The sequence below is a fragment of the Hipposideros armiger genome, unplaced genomic scaffold (assembly GCF_001890085.2).
Source record: "Hipposideros armiger isolate ML-2016 unplaced genomic scaffold, ASM189008v1 scaffold_118, whole genome shotgun sequence".
Taxonomy (NCBI): domain Eukaryota; kingdom Metazoa; phylum Chordata; class Mammalia; order Chiroptera; family Hipposideridae; genus Hipposideros; species Hipposideros armiger.
The window spans coordinates 2,716,914-2,736,284 of NW_017731468.1; positions in this window are offsets into that span (position 1 = coordinate 2,716,914).

The following is a 19,371-nucleotide window of genomic DNA, read 5'->3' on the forward strand; positions in this document are numbered from 1 at the left end:
ATAACAATTCTACAATCATAGTGAGAGATATTAACATACCCCTCTCAGGAACAGATAGAATAAGTAGCAAGAAACTATTAGGTTGTCAGAAAAGTCATGACATCTTTTTTCTATGTTTTTCATTGCAAAAATGTGTCATGACTTTTCCGAAAACCCAATATTAGGTTTGAACAACAGAAATAATAAACTTGATTTGATTAACATATATAAAACACTTGATTAGGAAAAATGCATAATAAGCATCATTTTGAGTCAAAAGTGAAAACTAAACAATAGACATGAAATGATTTAATATAATTAATTATATCTAGAAATTCTTACAGTAAACATCATAGTTAGTGGTAGCTTATGAAAACTTTCCATTGAAAACAGGAGAAAAAGAAGTTTGAGCACTATCAACATTTTTATTCAATATTTATATGGAGGTCTTTCTCAAGTGCAAAAAGAAAGCAAAAGCAACAGCAAAAAGCCATGAGAAATAAAAAATAAAACTGTTAATTGTCATAAAAGACATGATTGTACAATATATATAGAAAAAAAACCCATAGATAAATGTTGAGAATTAATGAATGAATTTTAGCATCACTGTGAATATGCAAATACATGTGTATAGATAGATACACATAAATAGATACAAAAGTAATTTTTATATTTCGTAGAATTTCAATAATTCCGTATATGTCAATAAACAACCAGAAAGCAAGCTGTAAATAATACCATTTATATTAGTATCTGAAATATCAAATACCAAGGAATAAATTAAATGTAAATTGTTCAAACAACTACTCAGAAAATTACAAAATGTTACTAAACTAAATCATAAAAGACCTAAATAACTGAAAGATTGTATTTTGTTAATGGATTAGAAAACTATTGTAAATATGTCAGTTCTCCCCAAATTCTTTTCTAGTTTCAGATTAATCAAATGCCAGTATTATTTTTGTTGAATTGAACATGTTGATTCCAAAACTTATATATGAAAATATGAAGGTTCAAAACTGGCAACATAATGTTGAAGAATATGAACAATTTGAGGGAGTTTTATTTAAATATATAAAGACATTATAACACCACAGTAATGAATAAATGTGCTATTGGCACAAAAGTAGGCAAGCAGGCCAATGGAGCTGGACAGGAAGTCCAGAAACATGTGATCTTTTGATTTATGACAATGACGACACTGGGGTGGAGTAGGAAAGTTCTCTTTTAGTGATTTTGTTTCTATAACAATGATGGTCAATTGTATATCCATAGACAAAAAATATATATTTTTTATTCCTTCATGTTATACACAGAAATCATTCATGGGTAGGATGTAGACCTAAATGTAAAAATGTAAAATAAATTAAGTAGCATCAACTGAAAGTATTAAGATAATTAAAAGACAAGTTAGATCGTATTTGTGATATATTATAATTCCAACAAGGACATGAAATTAGAATATTGAAAACTTATATAAAACATATTTTGAAAACCCACGTCAGCTTAAACAAAGGGCAAAAGGTTTGAATAAGAATGTACTCCTTTCCTTACATATAGAAGCATGGCATAAGTATGGAGGAAGCATAGCTGTTATCTAAGTAGGCTCCCGTCTTTGTGTTGCATGCTCTTAGCTCGGTGTTAATTAGTATAAAGGAATGAAGACCAGAAAGACACTAATTGTCTTAAAGTAAGTGAATAAGAAATAAAATTGTAATATAAATGCTTTATATTTTTATTTTTTACCCCCAAATATTTTCTTAACCAGTATAGCCTCTACTCAGTTATGCAGGAAAATACAAAATTTAGTGAATTTGAATTGTTGAAAGCCAAAACAACCTTGTTAGAGAAAAATTCATTCAAAGATATTTGCATATTTTATTTTGTTGCAAAAAAAAAAATTTAGCAGGCAACTTAATTCTAAGAAAAATGTGAAAGATGGAATACACAAAACAAAACAAAAACAATCTTAGTTTAGCTAATAGATATTATTGGTGTCATGGAGAAGGCAAAAATTACTCTCACAGGATGGATAACTAAATGTACAGAAACATCAATATATAGATGAAGTAACATAGTTTTGTACTTATTAAAGCTTTCAATCTTTGAGCTTAGTTTGCCTATTGAGAATTTTTTTTTAGTACAAATATTAAGAGGACATAGATTTGGGGGAAGGGGAGGGAACGCTTCTAAGCATTATGGACAAGAGAATTTTCAAATGTAACACTCATCTTCAATGTGTTGGAGTTGCTAATGATTTGGAAAAATAAGCAATGGGATATACATTAATTTAAAATATCACGAGAGTACATGATACACTTGATATTTTATTTTATTGAAAGCAGCATGGCAGTATAATTTTGCAAGTAATTTATACATGCTGTATTCCAGTAATTCCCTATTTTTTAATAGCTAAATCATAGTATAGCTCCTGAAACTATCTTCCTGAAAAAGGACCATCATTTCTGAAGCTTAGAAGATGAGCACTGACCATGTTTCGTGAATGTTTCTATTTGACTTTGATATTCCCGAAAGAATATAAGCCATTAATTCTCCCCCTGCCACCTCCACCATGAAACATGCTTCTTTTCATTTCCTCTTATCCTTATTGGCAAGTATTCTGCATTTACTACTCATAATGTATTAATAAGATAGCTTCTTTAAGTAATACCATTTTCTGCAACAGACTGAGTCCTTCCTAGAAAACCAGTCCGGGAGTGAGAAAGGAAGTACAGTTTGGGGATGTTGAAGGAAGATTTCAAGTACATAAAACTAATACAGTTTAACATAATTAAATATGTGTTTGATCATTAGGTGTCTTCAGGACTTTTCAAAATGCATCTGAGAGTTTTTTACATTCCCTTAACATTTACATTAGTATCCTTCTTTTAAATGACTGCTATTTTATAAAAGGCAATTTTTGTAAAGCGATGTTTAATAAATAATTAGCTGTGCCATAGGTAAAAATTTATTTGAAACAAAGTAACAGCTTTCAGGGTAATCAGACAGATAAAATTTTCTTTCTAATCCACAAATGCCACACCCCTCTCTTGAAGCAGAGTATACATGGAGATCATTTGGAATCTTGAACCAAACAAATGATACACAAGCAGGTTCCAGTTCTAATTTCTCTTTGATTTAGAGAGCCATCCTTTTCATTAATATTTGAGGTAGCTTTCATTGACAGAGTATCTGTGCCCACCATGCTCATTTATTCAAGTAAACAAAAACCCAATTTTAATTGTTGACCATAGCCCAATTTTATTCACAGAATTTCTGCCTTAAAACCCATTTTTGAACGAGTCAAGTATTAGCTTTTCTAGTCATAAGGCACTGTGGAAAACTTGTCATTTTTAATTCAAGCTTGCGGAGAGGTAAGCTATGGCCAAAGTTCCAGACCTAATAGCAGAAGTCTTGTGTTCACGCCTCTGCTGGTTTCTAGTTGGAAAGTCTAGTTTCAGGGTCTTGATCTCAGCGTTCTAGTAATTTGGGCCATAATACTGATACCTAATAAGAATAAGAGAATTGCTGGGCCAGCCGAGTGGCGCGATGGTTAAGAACTGGCTTGGGATGCCAGAGGGCCCTGGTTCGGATCCCACATATGAGGGCCAGTGACACTGCCCTCCACAGCTAAGATGCTGAACAACAGCTCAACCTGGAGCTGGGTTGCTGTGAGTCGCCAGCAACGGCTGTAGGCTGCAGCCCCTGTGGCAGTGGGTTGCCATGGGCTACCGTGTGTAGCCAGCAGCCAGCGTGAGCAGCTGTCCAAAAGCCAGCAACTGATCTGCTTCACCCGGGAAGAGCACAATGATGGTGCCAACTTGGGCCAGTGAAGCAACGTCCTCCACAACTAGACTGAAGAACAAAATGACAGCAACTTGTCTGTTCCCCTTCCCCCAATTCCCCAGCACTGTTCCCATCCCCCAATTTCCCAATAACAAAATCTTTAAAAGAAAAAAAAAAAGAGAATTGCATAAAGTTATGTATGTGAAAGTAGTCAGCACAGAGTTGGAACTTTGCAGACTCTCCATAAATATTCTCATTCTTCCTTTAAAAAAGATGAAAGCTATCATATTTATTCTAATCTTATTGCTTTTTCATGAAACAAAGGCTTAATTTGTACCACACATCAGCTACTTACAAGACTAATACCAATATTCAAGTCAATTTAACAACTTAGAATGGGAATACATATACACTTATTTTATGTCAAATGTAATTTACATAATATTAGTACTAAAAACCTTTAAGTTTTTAACCCAGCAATTTTCAGCAATTTGTTTGGTGTGCTGCTTTTATTATCTTTAAGAAGTTTAGAAACTCAAACAATACAACTACAATATACCGACCTCTCTGAGATTATAATAAGTGATAAATTCAAGTATGTAATCCAAGCCTAAAACCTATTCAGATTTATGTATTTTCTGTAAATTGATCAAAGAAGACATGTTTTTCCTCTGAAATGTGGCTTCTTAAGAGAGTGCATTTAGTTCTCAACTTCAAATTTACTAGATTGAATAAAAGGAACTTCAAGAAAATATTATTTGTCTTAGCGTTACACATGGCTATATCTGGAAAATAGCGTATTTCAAAGACTGACTAAAATCTGGGTTTTGACTTTTAATCTTAGATTGTCACCAGGGTTTTGTGACATAAAACATGGCAAATAAAAAACAAATCCAGACTTATGTATGTAAGCAGAGACTTTACTCAACATAATTACTACAGTAAAGAGAGGGGGATAGTTGCAGTAGGGAGAAGCGCTCTCGCCATGGGAACTGCAAGCGCCTCCAACCAAGGTCAGGCAGGAAAGGGTTTTCTTATACAGGAAAGAGTAAACCAGGCCACCAAGAACAAATATCAAGCAATTGATCAGAAAACGTCTTTCTTGATGGTCAGTAATTTTGGGGAAGGGCGGTGAAGGAGGGGCCTTTTCTCATTCTGATTCTGGCTAAGGCTGTGTGGGTCTCCAAGTTCAGGGTTCTGTGTGCAGGAGAAAAGCTTCACTGAAGTTTGGCCAAGTCAAGTTCACAACCATTTTGTTCAGATTGATGCGGGGACAAATAGTTCAGCTAATCCTTTTCATGGTAAAGAACAGAATTTGGAGGATCTGTGTGTGGCCTTGTGATAGGTAAACAGGAGTGTTTCTGGAGTCTTCATCCAAGTCATATGGGGAAAGGTGGCTATTTGCAGTAAGCTGTTTCCTAGAACAAAAAGGATGGGGGGATTTCTTTAACCATCTCTGATTTTCAGGATCACAGGTTAGAGTTCAGTATTGTCAGAATCTAGCCAAATATCTGAACGTCTGTTTCTCAGCCCTTGGTAGACAATAGAGAGCTAATAGTTTTCTGACTCATCTTTGTATCAGAATTCCCCCCATTTCGTGTGGAAAGCTAACATGCACTATTCATGGCTGCAGCATTGCTACCAGATTCAAACAGTAAGCCCTTGGATAAATTACGTGACAGTGGCCTCCTTTGTGAAACAAAAGGAGTTGGAACAACGCTATGTTTTGCCTTTTTATTTCAGCTCTCGTACTGTAGAAAGTACAGTCTCTTTAGTCCCACATTTTTGGCATTTTTGTTGGTGATTTCGCTGTTAAAAATGGTCTCCAAATGGTCCAGAAGTGCTATCTAGTGTTTGTAATGCAAGAAGGTTGTGATGGGCCTTATAAAGAAAATATGCCTGTGACGTAAGCTTTGTTCAGGCATGAGTTACAGAGCTGTCGGCTGTGAGTTCAATATTGATGAATCAACAATAGATATTAAACAAGGTATCTTTAAACAGAAATACACATGAAATAAGATTATGTATCTATAGGTTGACAGAAATGTGCTAGTGACTCACGGGAACTTAGCCCTGTAATCTCCACTGGATCAATGCTTCCATATACGTTAATTCTATGTTCATGTTGACTTTGTGAATATTTACCAATAATGAAAATTGACTCGTGTGTGTGTGTGTGTGTATGTGTGTGTGTGTACAAGTTCAGTGCATGATATAGAATAGTGAGAAAGAGAAAAGCACCCCCAGCCTGACACCCAGGAGCTGGCCTGGCACCCACAGCTAGGCATTGGCATCCTCCTGCTGAGCGTAAACAGCTTCACAGAACATTCACATTAGACAGAGGGATTCTGTGACCATAATGGATCTTCTCTCTCTCAGTTATTATGAGTGACTGCTGCTTCTTCACCTGTTTGCCTACTACCTCCCTCTAGTCTGCCCTATCTACAGATAAGAATTGTTGAGATACCCAGTTATAGAATTTCCTCCACTTTCTGGCAGCCCCCAATCCAGACCAGATTCCCACTGTTTTAGACTCTGTCCAACATCACCGAAGCAACCCAAATCCAAATCCTTCCTAACACCCTCTTACTGAGGCACACCACACTTGCCCATGCCATGTTTTCTCCCTCAGTGCATTGAGACCTAAGCCTATCTTGTTCAACTGCACGTGTGCTCCTGGTGGCCTTTGGCTGGAGGATGCTGGCAATAGACATAACTAGCAGTGGTTTTGTTGATTTTATAGATATATTTGTCAAGCTAACCACGCTATCCCAGATGGAGAGAGAGGGTGTGTAATTCCCTCACAGACAGTTAGTTTTGTTGTGGCAAGTGTGTTTCAGTTTATCTATTGTTCTGCATAGTAGTATAAAGAGTTAAAATCTAGAAAGCTTAAGGTATTACCCATGGCTTTTATTTTCTGATACTTTGTCACATTGTGCCTTTGCTGACTTTGAACTTGACCTAATTCCTAGCAAACTACTCACCCATACCTTTTATATGAAAACCAACCAATCTTAGCCCTAACCACCTCCTCTACACTCTCATGTCCTGGGTCACACACTATCACACTGCTATAATCACCACAGGGCCAATTACCAGACAACTAGAGGCAGCCTCCCCAAACCTGCTGAAATTATTCAAACTACTCAATCCTAGACCCAGGTACCCTTACATACCCATTACTTCCCATTGACACCATGATGAAGGCTCTTGCCAATATTTTCTTCTGCTCTCTCTGCCTTTTGACAGACCCTTGTGCTCCAGGGTGTGGACCCTCCATGGCTTTGCATGCCCTCTTGGGATCTATGAGTACAACAAACTACCTTTTCAATGGCAGTCTCCTGACCTGTTGGCCTTGCTATACCTAAATAATAATAAAGCCAACATTTTAAAACACTTAGCCTCTGTCATAAAGGAATTTAGGATGTAACGTTGGAGGCTAGATAATTCACAGAAGACAACAAAAAGGAAACAATCAAACACAATATGTAACTAGGGCAAATCGAGGCAAAGCCAACTGCTAAGGCATTGTTGGCAGCAAACATGAAAAGGATCTATGGAAGATTAAAGAGATCAGTGCTTGGAGAGATGTGGTGTGCTTGCTGGATAAGAAATGGTCCAGGGTCTGTTTGGAGAAAGTGATGGATGAAGCAGTGAATTTGGAAGTAGGCGATTCACTTGCAAAATTACTTAACTGCAGTATAGCATTCTAATTTTCAGGTAAGTTTATTTAAGAAGGCATTTGATCAAGTGATGGAATAAAAATGGGTCTGAATGATGCTCATCCTTGAAATCAAGTATCTTTCTGACATTATTTTCAGAGGCAGCATGGGGTCCAGACTTCTATTTTGATTTTTAAAGGAAATATCCTAAAGACCATATGATGCTTCTGGATATAAACTTGTGAATCCAGGCAACATTACTTTGAAGGAGAGGGCAGATTATTGACATTTTGTAGCTGGGGTTCCAAGAACACTCAAAGAAAAGCCAGTTTTGGAAGCAGAAATAACCCCACAGACTAGGGCTCTTAGAAAATTGGGATAATTACTGAAATCAATTCTGACTTACAAAGAACATAAAAGCTGAACACACACTGTTAAATTGCATTCTGCTCACCTGCGGTTTACCATACTTTTTTTTTTTCCTCCCTCTTTTTTATAATGCTCAGATTTTTGCAAAGGCCAAGTCTAATTTATAACAGGTCATTAATGAGAAGCACTTGTGGCAGTAATGGGAACACCAACCTATCACAGCTCTTAAAAATCTACATCTTATGTAACTTGGAAATTCATAAAATGGAATAAAAACTAAGTCAATTCCAGTAAATGACATTTATAGATAACATGTATATGGAAGTACTTTCTAAAGCTTTTAACACTTACATGATTCAAATTTATTTATGATGTAGTTAATACTGCTTAAATTGGAGAAGTCACATGTATATGAATAATCCCATGGATCTTTGATAATTATTCATCCATTACTGCACCCCACCCGATCCATGCATAATTCATGAGCCATGTGGTTGAATTTTCAGGATAAGAGAGAATTGTAGTCATAAGTTCAATGTGTGAATGTTTGCCTCGGCATGGAGAAGGAGTGAATACAATATGCTGGCTTCATGCCCAACGAATAGACCACGTTTATATAATACAACTGCCTGGGAGAAGGAACAAATGCCAAAACCAAAGGAATGATATTCACATGCCTTCTAGTCTATTTAGACCGTAGGAAACCCAGACAGACAAATTCAGCACAACCTCTTCTGAGGCCTCGTGAATGGATTCCATAGTGTACACTTTAAGCGTATTGCTAGAATGTATCAGACGTGATTACGAATTTCATGTTTTGTTCCTCAATTAATATAGTTCATACTTATGCCACCTGTTTCACAAATTACAGGTAGCAGGTAAAGAGTCAAGTTTTCTGAGAAGGGGATACCTAATTCCGATCCTTAATATTACAACTTTGTAAAAGAATAACTGAACATAAATTATTGAACCTCTTGGAGCTTTCATTTTGCTCATTTGTAATAATAAGGACACCACCTATATATTAAAGATTTCTGAAAATTAGATTCAAACATATAAAAGAACAAGGCTGAGTCATTGCAGATACTCAACATATGGATCATTCTTCAAAGAATTAATTCCAAAACAAGTGGGGAATTTTAGAAGAAATGACTTGAGGTCACTCTTGACTTTACTCAAAACTGAGGAGTGTCTTTGTCATTATCCAATGCCCCTTACTGAACCATTTTATTTTTGCATGGTGGCTTAATGCTTGTCATCATTCTCAGTCAGTGCCTCGTCTAAGAAGAAATCTGTAATTCATCCACACTGCACTTTATTATCAACTGAATTATCTCTGCCAAGTAGTTATAGGCTTTCAAAGACTAACTGTAGAAGTGGAGACTTCAGCTGGTCGGTGCGTAATTTTGACCCAGGTGGTATGTGTGTGGCTGGGGGAAGGAGGGAGTTCAGAGATGGGGAGCAGGTTGGGGGTCGCTAGGATGTTGATTTGCTAAATTTACACATTAACCAGGAAAACAACTATACTTTCTGAAGTAAAGGGTTCTCTTATCTTTTAAGGTACAATATATGAGTAATTGTATTGAGAATATTTTCTAGGGACAAATTTCTATGCAAAGTGTTTTTAAGTTGTTCTTTCTTTCACTCTAAAGAACTTTTAAATGGTTTCTTATCCAACAGTGATCCTACAAAAAATAATGAAAGAGAAGTTTATGTAATATACAATTGACCCTTGAACAACACAGTTTACCTGAGGGTTTTTTTTTTCAATAAATTCCTGTACTGGTTTTGGTCCATGGTTGGGAGTCTATGGTTATAGAGGGCAGACCACATGCATTGATCTAAGCCATTTTATGTAAGGGACTTGAGCATCTCAGATTTTGGTGTCCTCAGGGGGTCTTAGAATCAATCCCCATGGATACTGAAGAGCTACTGTTTGGGGGGAGTCAAAAGATACATCCAGATTTCTGACTAACGGGGATCAGCGGTTCAAAACTCATGTTCTCATAAGACTTTAAGAAAATCTTTCTATGTATGGCCCTAGACATTTAATTTTATTTACTTGCTTTTGCCATTTCCAGGGTAAATAAATGTGCTTCCTTGCTTTTTCCTCAGTGCTGCCTATATGTATTATAGAGTAAAACACAATTAAAATTCTGGACCTTAACATCGATAGTCTGAATTATTAACAATTTGACATGGAAATATGAATAAGGTTTTTTTTTTCTTAATTTCTTTAGGTTTTAAAAAGATATTGTCTGTAAAATTAAAAGTTTGTTCTGTACTCGGAATCTTACATAAACATAGCTAGAGATCTTCCTGTATCAAAAAGTAAAAAGCAGGAATTGGACAATTGATTTTGGGTGATAAATTAGTATAAGTAGTAACACAGAAGGGTAACAGAATATGCCACCCTAAAATATGACTGTACGAGTCCAGGAGGCGCTACCCTAAAATATGCCACTTTAGGATATTGATTATTTTGAGCTATAAGCCCTTGAAAAACAAATACAAGGAGAGGCTTTCTCTGACTACCTTTATCTGCCTAATGACAGATGCTCAAAAAAGGAACTCACTTGTCATAAGTTCCCTCCCAGGGAGTTTCGTCATCCAGGGAAGACTGAATCATCACAGCGGAGGAGGCTGGACGTGAACACCGCACCCCGATGAACTGTCACAGACTATCATCCCTCCTATCTGTTCTTTTAAGGACTCATGTGTCTTTCCCCAAAATTATTTACTCTCCCCTAAGAGACCTACACCCCCTCTCCCATTTTACTCTTAAGATGGTATTTAAACCTCAATTTCAAACAACCTCAGGGAGTGACTCATTTTTCCTTGTGTATCTCTTATGTATACATGAGGTAAACATATTAATAAACTTTCACTTCTTCTCTTGTTAATATTTCTTTTATTACAGAGGTCTCAGCTAAGAACACAGAAGGGTAGAGGGAAAATTACTTTTCCTCCCCACTATACAATACAGAATGTACCCCTTTTAATAGTGAAGGTTCCAGCCACCAGAAAAGAGTTTCATATGCTTACATGACTAGGCTGTGGCTCCTCCTCCGTGTAGTCCATTTCTTCCCTATCAGAAATCATATGCCACCGAATCAAAATAATTTCCTGTGGAAAAAAAGTTACATTTGCAAGAATGCTACATTGGGTAGATGCACCTGGAGGCTTAAAAAGAAGCACATTATAAAATTTTAAAAAAATAATAAATTTGTTACCCTCAAATATGACATTTTGGCATACTAATTATTTTGAGCTGAAGGCAGTCAAGACCCAGAAGACTTAAGAAAAACTTTTACCTCTTCCTTAACTATATAAAAAAATTGAGATGGGAGGCTTGGCTCAGGAGCGAGGTATTGTCAGAGATGACTTTTATCTGAATGACCTATCTGTATGGCAGGGCAAACATCTAATTACCAAATATGGGCTCTCCTCATCACCCTGTAAATTACCCTTCCCCTTTGAAACCACACGTTGCTATCTCATTCCTTAGCCCAGGATGGTATATGAGCCTCCACTGCCCAACTTGCCCTGGGGTCTCATATTTGTATGGGGCTCTGGTACACATAAAATTAAATTTACTCCTGTTAATCTGTCTTATGTTAATTTGATTATTATACCAGCCAAAGAAACTCTGGAGGTAGAAAGAAAAATTGTCTTCCTCTATAATATGCTGTTGATTATTTTATGTAGTTATTGGTGCTATTCTGAAATGATTAGTCTTCAGAGTTTTAATTCCTATCCTCCTCTGATGTCATGCTGGAACTGATTATACAAAAATAAAATTTAATCTCCTTCCAAGTCATATGTTTTACAAGTGCATTTTAACTTTGGGCAATTACATTTACAATGAAAGGATTTCAACTGACGGGAAGCAGATTGAGAGGCAGTGTGAATTCTAAGACCTTCCGTTTCCTTAAGCAGCATGGAACAAAATTTTGTCCCTCTTTAAAAACACAGTGACTTCTCTGCCTTCCATATAATCTGTCTCACCTCTTCTATAGTGCCTGCCTAATTTCCCTGTTTCTACCCAAGCACTCAGGTTCTTTTGTGGACCTGTCTTAACTTCTGTAGTGTTATCAGTTTCCTGTGGATAAAAGATGTGCCTTATGCCCTCATTTTCTTTTTCAGAACCCCTGATTATTCTAACCATGACCAGCCACTACTCCTTTCTTAAGAAATTACCTATTTTCTGATCTTGCTATTAAAGAGGTAGCAGTTTTATGATATTAAAAAAATAATAACTTCATTGATTTGACAGAGAGGCTAGAGGAGTGTTGAAAACTGAGCCCCCTTCTAATATGGATGCCTCAAGTTCCCAGAAGTCCAGAAATTTCATAGCAGCCCTCCCTTTAAAAATTGAATTTAAAATAAAAACAAAGAGAAAATTTATAAATGTAGAATGAATTTTGAAATCTCAGATTCTGGTATTCATTTCTTCAATACAGTATTTCAACCATCATTCAGATGACATTTTAAATTAAAATTTTCTTTCCATTTATCAAATATCCATATCCTCCCTCCACATCTGAACAAAGGATATCAGTAATGGTACTCTCTTTCAATACTTTAGCTTGATGATAATAAAAACACATAACTAGTTCCTTTATTGTTCTTTCATTATTTGCTTCAGGGAGTGGGTTCCTTTGCAAATCATCTCAGCTGTCAGTATCATCTTCTCTAGCATGAGAGAGAGAGAGAGAGAGAGAGAGAGAGAGAGAGAGAGAGTGTGTATAGCAGTTCTCTTCATGGGATTTTAAAATTATAAAGCATCTGTCTGAAAGTAATCCTATACATATATTTTTTTGTAGCTAGGTAAATTATTAATCACTAAGATGGCTAAAAATTATTTTACAAGAAGATCCAGTGCCCTTAACTGGATTTCAAATGCAAAAAGAGGAAAATGCACATTAGTTTAATTCCCTTGAAGACAACAGGTAAAAACATAGCAAAACAATAAATGGGATTAGGATAAAAGAAATCAGGACTCCTTTATATCTTCTCTCTAAACATGCTGGATTGGCACTAGATTTTGAGAAAGTCAACTTAATCATTTTTTTTCATTTTCAACTTTTAATATAATTGACTAATTTCATCAATCAACAGCTGACAATACTTTTTCCTAACCCATCCATTGTGTTTTTCATCATTGATAATGGGAAGGAAGTAGCTAAATATATCACTGTTGAAGTGCTCATATTTTCTAACACAACCGGAAATGTTTGTAGCAACTTTAAATTTGGGATACTCAAGCCTTTGTAGTGCTTATTTGCTGGTCAACATTCACCTTTACTTTTATTTAGACAGTGTGGTAGGTAGCTCCAAGGTGGTCTCTGATGATGTCTCCCTCTTGGTTTTTTTTTTTTTTTTTTTTTTTTTAGCTGAGCCATCCTGCCACCTGTTGGCAGCTCAGAGGCTGCTCAGCTCAGGCTGACTCGAACCGCTGTTGCTCAGAGCTCAAACTCTTGAGCGAGCTCTTAACCAACTGAGCCACTCAGCCGGCCCCTCTCCCTCTTGGTATTGATGCCTTGTGTTGAATGTTGTCTTTACCTGATGTCTGGCTTCTAACAAATAACGAATGATAGTAATGTGAAGTTACTTTATTAATTAGGTTACAAAAATAATGGGGTTTTTTTGTTGTTGTTGTTGTTGTTTTTCCTTTTGGGCTTCCATCTCTTACTCCCTGGCTCACTAGCCCTGTGAGAAGGCAGCTAGCATGTTTTAAGCTGGAGAAACCACCTGGCAAGGACCTAATGTTTCTAGCCAATAGCCAATAAAGACCTGCAATTGTCAACAGACACGTGAATGAGATCCAGGGAAGATATATCAAGGGCTCACAGTTAAGCCTTGTGATGACTGTGGTCCTGGCCAAAACTTGAATACAGTGTTATTAAGACACTCTGAACCAGGGGCACCTAGATAAATGCCTCAATTTACGATCCACAAAGACTGAGATAATAAATGTTGCTTTAAGCTGCTAAGTTATCAATATTTGTTACTCAGCAATAGATAATTATGCAATCAGATTCCTTGCCTTTCTAATAAAACACCTATTGATTTATAATTTTCTCACATTTCATTCTGTCCTGTCAAAGACTATATATAAACCACAAGTTTAGGGAAGAGAACTACCATCATATTTTTTTTGGTACTCTTTTATTTCCAAACTATGTTCCAAATGATATATTCTTTGATTATTATAGAAGATTGGGGATTTCAGGCTAAGCTTCCTTATTTTACCAAGCTATATTTTTCTTTAGAAACACAGTTTCTGTCAGTGGATGACAATCCATTAAGAGTCTATATTTCTTTTAAATGGATTAGGATAGATATCTGCATAAACTATTACTTTTCTTAATTACAGAAAAGAATCAATAATGAAGTCATAATTTAAATCATATTGGCATACCTTTGTTAAAAGACTCTTGAATTCAGATTTTCATCCAATAATAACAAGATTCTTCATGCATAAAAAATGAGAAATTATTTTATGTCAAAAAGGATATTGGATAAGCTCTGAGTCATGCTGTGAATTTTTTTCCATAAGACAAAAAAAACTTTATGGAAAAGACATGACTAAGTTTTTATTGAGATATACAGTTTCTAAAATGTTTTAGAAAGTTGAAGATCTGCCATTTTGATTGACTCTCCAATCTTGCCCCAGTAGAATATAGTGGAAACTATCCACAGCAATAGTTATAGTTCTAAAAAAGTCAGTTTGATGGATATTGAAATTAACCAGCCATGTTTGAATACTTGGTGGGAAACTATCAGAAAAATATTTACCCATTTATATGTATGGTGGAATGATTCTATTTACTGTTTCTAAAGAATTTATTGGGTTGTCGGAAAAGTCATGACGCATGTTTGCGACAGATGGCACTAGTACATTTTTTGAAGTATTAGAGTCATTTGCATCATGCTATTGCTATGTCATTTGACATCTGACAGTTCTAGCTTCATTCTAAAAAATATTGATCAATTTGGTTGAGTTTTGGAGATTTTACAACAAGTTAAAGATGGAGTAGCAAACAGTGCATTTTCTCCATATTTTACTGTTTTACTTCCATAAAGGAAAGAATGCGCGTCAAGCTTGTGAAAAGTTGCATAAAGTTTACAGTGACAATACTCTACTAGAACGTCAGTGCCAACAATGGTTCACGGAATTCCGTGCTGGTGATTTTGATCTCAACAATGCTCCTCGGTCAGGGAGGCCCACCGAGGTTGATGACAACAAAATAAAGGCATTGATAGAGTCAAACCCATGTTACATAACACGAGAAATTGCAGAAACATTGAACATCTATCATTCAAGCATTCAAAACCACATGAAGAAGCTGGGATATGTAAGCAAGCTCAATATTTGGGTTCCACAGGAACTCAAAGAAGTTCATTTGACAGCATATATAAACATCTGCCATATGCTCATTAAACATGAGGAAAACGATCCTTTTTTGAAGTGACTGATAACTGGTGATGAGAAGTGGATCATTTACACAGTGGTTCTCAACCTTCCTAAAGCCGCGACCCCTTTATACAGTTCCTCATGTTGTGGTGACCCCCCAACCATAAAATTATTTTCGTTGCTTCTCTATAACTGTAATTTTGCTACTGTTATGAATCGTACTGTAAGTATCTTTTTGTTTTCCGATGGTCTTAGGTGACCCCTGTGAAAGGGTTGTTCGACCCCCAAAGGGGTCACGACCCACAGGTTAAGAACCGCTGGTTTACAACAATGTGGTGCACAAACAGCCTTGGTCCTGATGTGATGATTCACCTCAAATGACATCAAAAGCAGACATTCATCAGAGGAAGGTTATGCTCTCAGTGCGGTGGGATTTTAAAAGTGTCGTGTTTTTCGAGCTCTTACCAAGGAACCAAACAATCAATTCAAATGTATACTGTTGGCAGTTGGGCAGTTTGAACGAATCTATCATCCAGAAACGTCCAGAGCTTGTTAATTGTAAAGGAGTTGTGTTCCATCGCAACAACGCGAGAACTACATACAAGTTTGATCACCCGTCAAAAATTACTGGAGCTTGGATGGGATGTGTTGCCACACCCACCATACTTGCCTGACCTTGGGCCATCAGACTTCCACTTGTCTCACTCTCTTCAAAACTCCTTGCATGGTATAACGTTCAATTCAGATGAGGCTATAAATCAGCCCCTTGTTCAGTTTTTCGCAAATAAAGACAGATCCTTCATGAACGAGGAATTATGAAGCTCACTGAAAGATGGCAAAAGGTTATCGAACAAAACAGACAATATATCATTGATTGATCATTGTTCTTTATATAAATAAATGACCTTTGAAAAACACAGACAAAATACATCATGACTTTTCTGACAACCCAATAGTGCTGAATTTAAAACCATAATATACAGACTCGTTAGGTACTATGAACTACTCTCAGATAATGGAGATCCCTGGCAAAGGTAATGTCACATGAAATAGAATCACAGGGTAAAAATGCCCTCATGAGACTTGGGATGGATCTGTCAGCCATCCTCTTGGTTTCCACAGTCTTAATATAGAAATTCCTCCTATGGGTATATTTTCAGTTGTAAGAGAGAAAAAGTATTTTGCTTAATGTTTCCTCGTAATAAAGAAGTGAGAGGTAGAGAAAAGTTCAGAGACAGAACTCTTAGAAGGAAGAACATTTTCCCCAGTTCTGTGCCTCAGAAAAGACTTGCTAACATTCTTCAAGAAGGGGGATACCATTATTCTTTTAAAATGGGATGTAATGAAAGTTGAATATAGTTTTAAACAAGTATCCCGATGCAAAATATTGTTTGGTTGAGAAAAATGTTTATATACCTAATATTAACCTGTATTTTTATAACTAAATTGATCTGATCAAATCAAGTTGTTTCTCATTTCCTGTCCTATTAAATTTGACTTTTAAAAATGCTGTTCTTTCTTGTAAAGATGTGTGGAGGAGGAAAAAAATAATTTTCCTCCTACCTTTCTAAATTTTTCTGGCTGGACAAATAATTAAATGAACATGAGACAGATAAACAGGAGCAAAAGACCAAATTTATTACGTATGTTGTTATAGGGGTTTCATAAGAATACCCAGGACAGATTGTGTAGTTATGGTTATATGCCTTCTTGAGCTAAGGGGTTGTGTGGTGTGGGACCTCAAAGCGCAAGAAGGCAATTCACAGGGAGATGAAGAAGCAAATGTTTGGTAAATAAATGTCTGCTGTGCCATCTTTAACAATGAATACAGAGAAGACATTGATCAAATAGGCCTTGCTAGGCTCCTTCCTGTCTATCACACACTAGTTCATACTAAATTATACAGTAATTCCCCAACTTACGAACATTCAGGTTGTGAACTTTCACAGATACGAATGGACCTCACAGTACGAACACTCGTAGATGTGAACAAATCGCAGAAGTAGTTCACGTGTCTGCCGGACATTGTCACAGTTGTGCTGCTGAGTGCTTACTGTACAGTGCGATAGTGTTCAGTAGTACAGTGCTCAACCAGAGCCCAGGATGTCTGGAAGCAGAAGCAACGCAGTGGTAATGTGGAGGGGACTGCTAGGAAGTGTCAAAGATGTACAAGACTCACTTTGTCGAAATTACGAACGATTCAGACTTACGAACAAATCTGACTTACGAATGTTCTTCTGGAACAGAACTCATTTATAAGTTGGGGACTTACTGTAGTTATCTGTGATGATAATTCCCTTCTCAGAGGAGGTCCTCTATCTGAATCCTTTTAGTCAGTTAGGGGGAAGGTCAAAGGTTTTTCCTGAGTTTTTTGTTTATTGAAAATAACCTGCTTAAAATAATCAATATCCCAAAGAGGCATATTTTGGGGTGGCAAACTGTGCTCCCTTCAAATGTTCACTGTGGGACATCTGGAATCATTATAGGAGATGATAGATAGATAGATAGATAGATAGATAGATAGATAGGTAGATATCATCTATCTAAAGGTATTTTAACCTTAGAAATATATTTATAGACCTAGGCCTTATGTGGATGACTTATTAATTTTATTAATTATTTTAGCATTTTTCTAAGATGTCCCAAGGGCTTCTTTATTATAACAATAGATTTGATAGTATTTTCAAATATATGGTAAGTACCAAGAAAATTGAAACCTATGAAAAAGAATTTTGGTAGAACAACAGTTGTAATGAAATATAGAATGGTAATAAATTATTCAGAATATTCAGGGTACTCACAATAGTATTTCTTTCAAACTTGAGACACAATTTAGGTTTTCTTGGCAAAGTTTCAAGAATATATATTTAAAATATTGTTACAGAAAATAAAGATAAAATGGGAAAAATGCAACTTTCATCTAATTTTAAATTATTATAGCCTACCAACAGTACTGTTTTTTTTTTTTACAAAAACATTTCTTGTTTCTAGTTCAATACTATTGGCAAAGTTTAATATTTACTTGAGATTTAAATGTCAAAATGAACTTTTCTTTAAATTAGCCTGTTTTTCAATCTGAAGGCTCTTTTTCTTCTGAGTGAATGGTTGTGATTGCAAATTCAATTGATACAAAAAACTCCAGCACTTAGACAAAAGAAACAGGAAACAGCCAGGACATTTGATAACAAATAATCTGCTATATTGTGTTTAAAAGGAACAATAACTCAGTACCTTGAAGGAAAGTGCTTAATGGACAAAATGCCCCAACAGGGACTAAAAACAATCTATAAAGCCAGAAGAAAATCTGCAATTTTGGATAATGTGACAGAAAAAGCATCACTTGGAAAGAATTCTTTTTACCTAATCAAAGTTAACCTCCAAATTGTTGGCTTTTACTTCAGAGAAAAATGTTCTAATTTCAGCATAAGCGTTCTCACTGTATTTTGACTTTAAACAATTTAAAATGATTTACCTAAATCAGCTAATGAACAAGTTTAAGCATCTTTGATTTAAGGAAAAGGTACAGTAATTTTGAAATAGTATTATGTTATTTTAAAGCATACTGTTTAAAGAAAATAATATTATGCAAGCTATTTAATGTTTCTGTAAATAACATCAGAAACTAATTGCACTAGTTATTCACATCCCATCATGACACCTCAAATCATTTTTAGTAATGTTAATCAGAAAATTAAAGAACGATTGATGGTTACATCAAGCTATTTAAAAGATTTCTTTAAAAGATTTCATTTAAATGTGTCTTTTGATAGACCAGGCTCATAGGCAGCTATCTTATCATTTACAATTCCTTAAGAATATAAAATTTTTGAAACTTCAAATCATCTTTAAAAATTAAAACATTAGTAGATTGGTGTCCATGGAGAATGTATACCTTGGTTAAGGGTAGAATAAAATAGTAATTAATGTAGAAAAAATAATTTCAAGAACAGGGGTTAAACTCATCAGAACAAATAGAATAGTGATGGAGCTATGGTATAGACAGGTAATGGGGTTGAATGATATTGAGTAAAAGAAGGAAATAGAAAAAGCACGCATCTCTTTGATTCGACTTCACTTGCTTAGGCATTTTATTAGGCACCTCCTATCTTTTCTATAATAGTAATAGAGTGATAGAGTAGATATATTCATTTTACA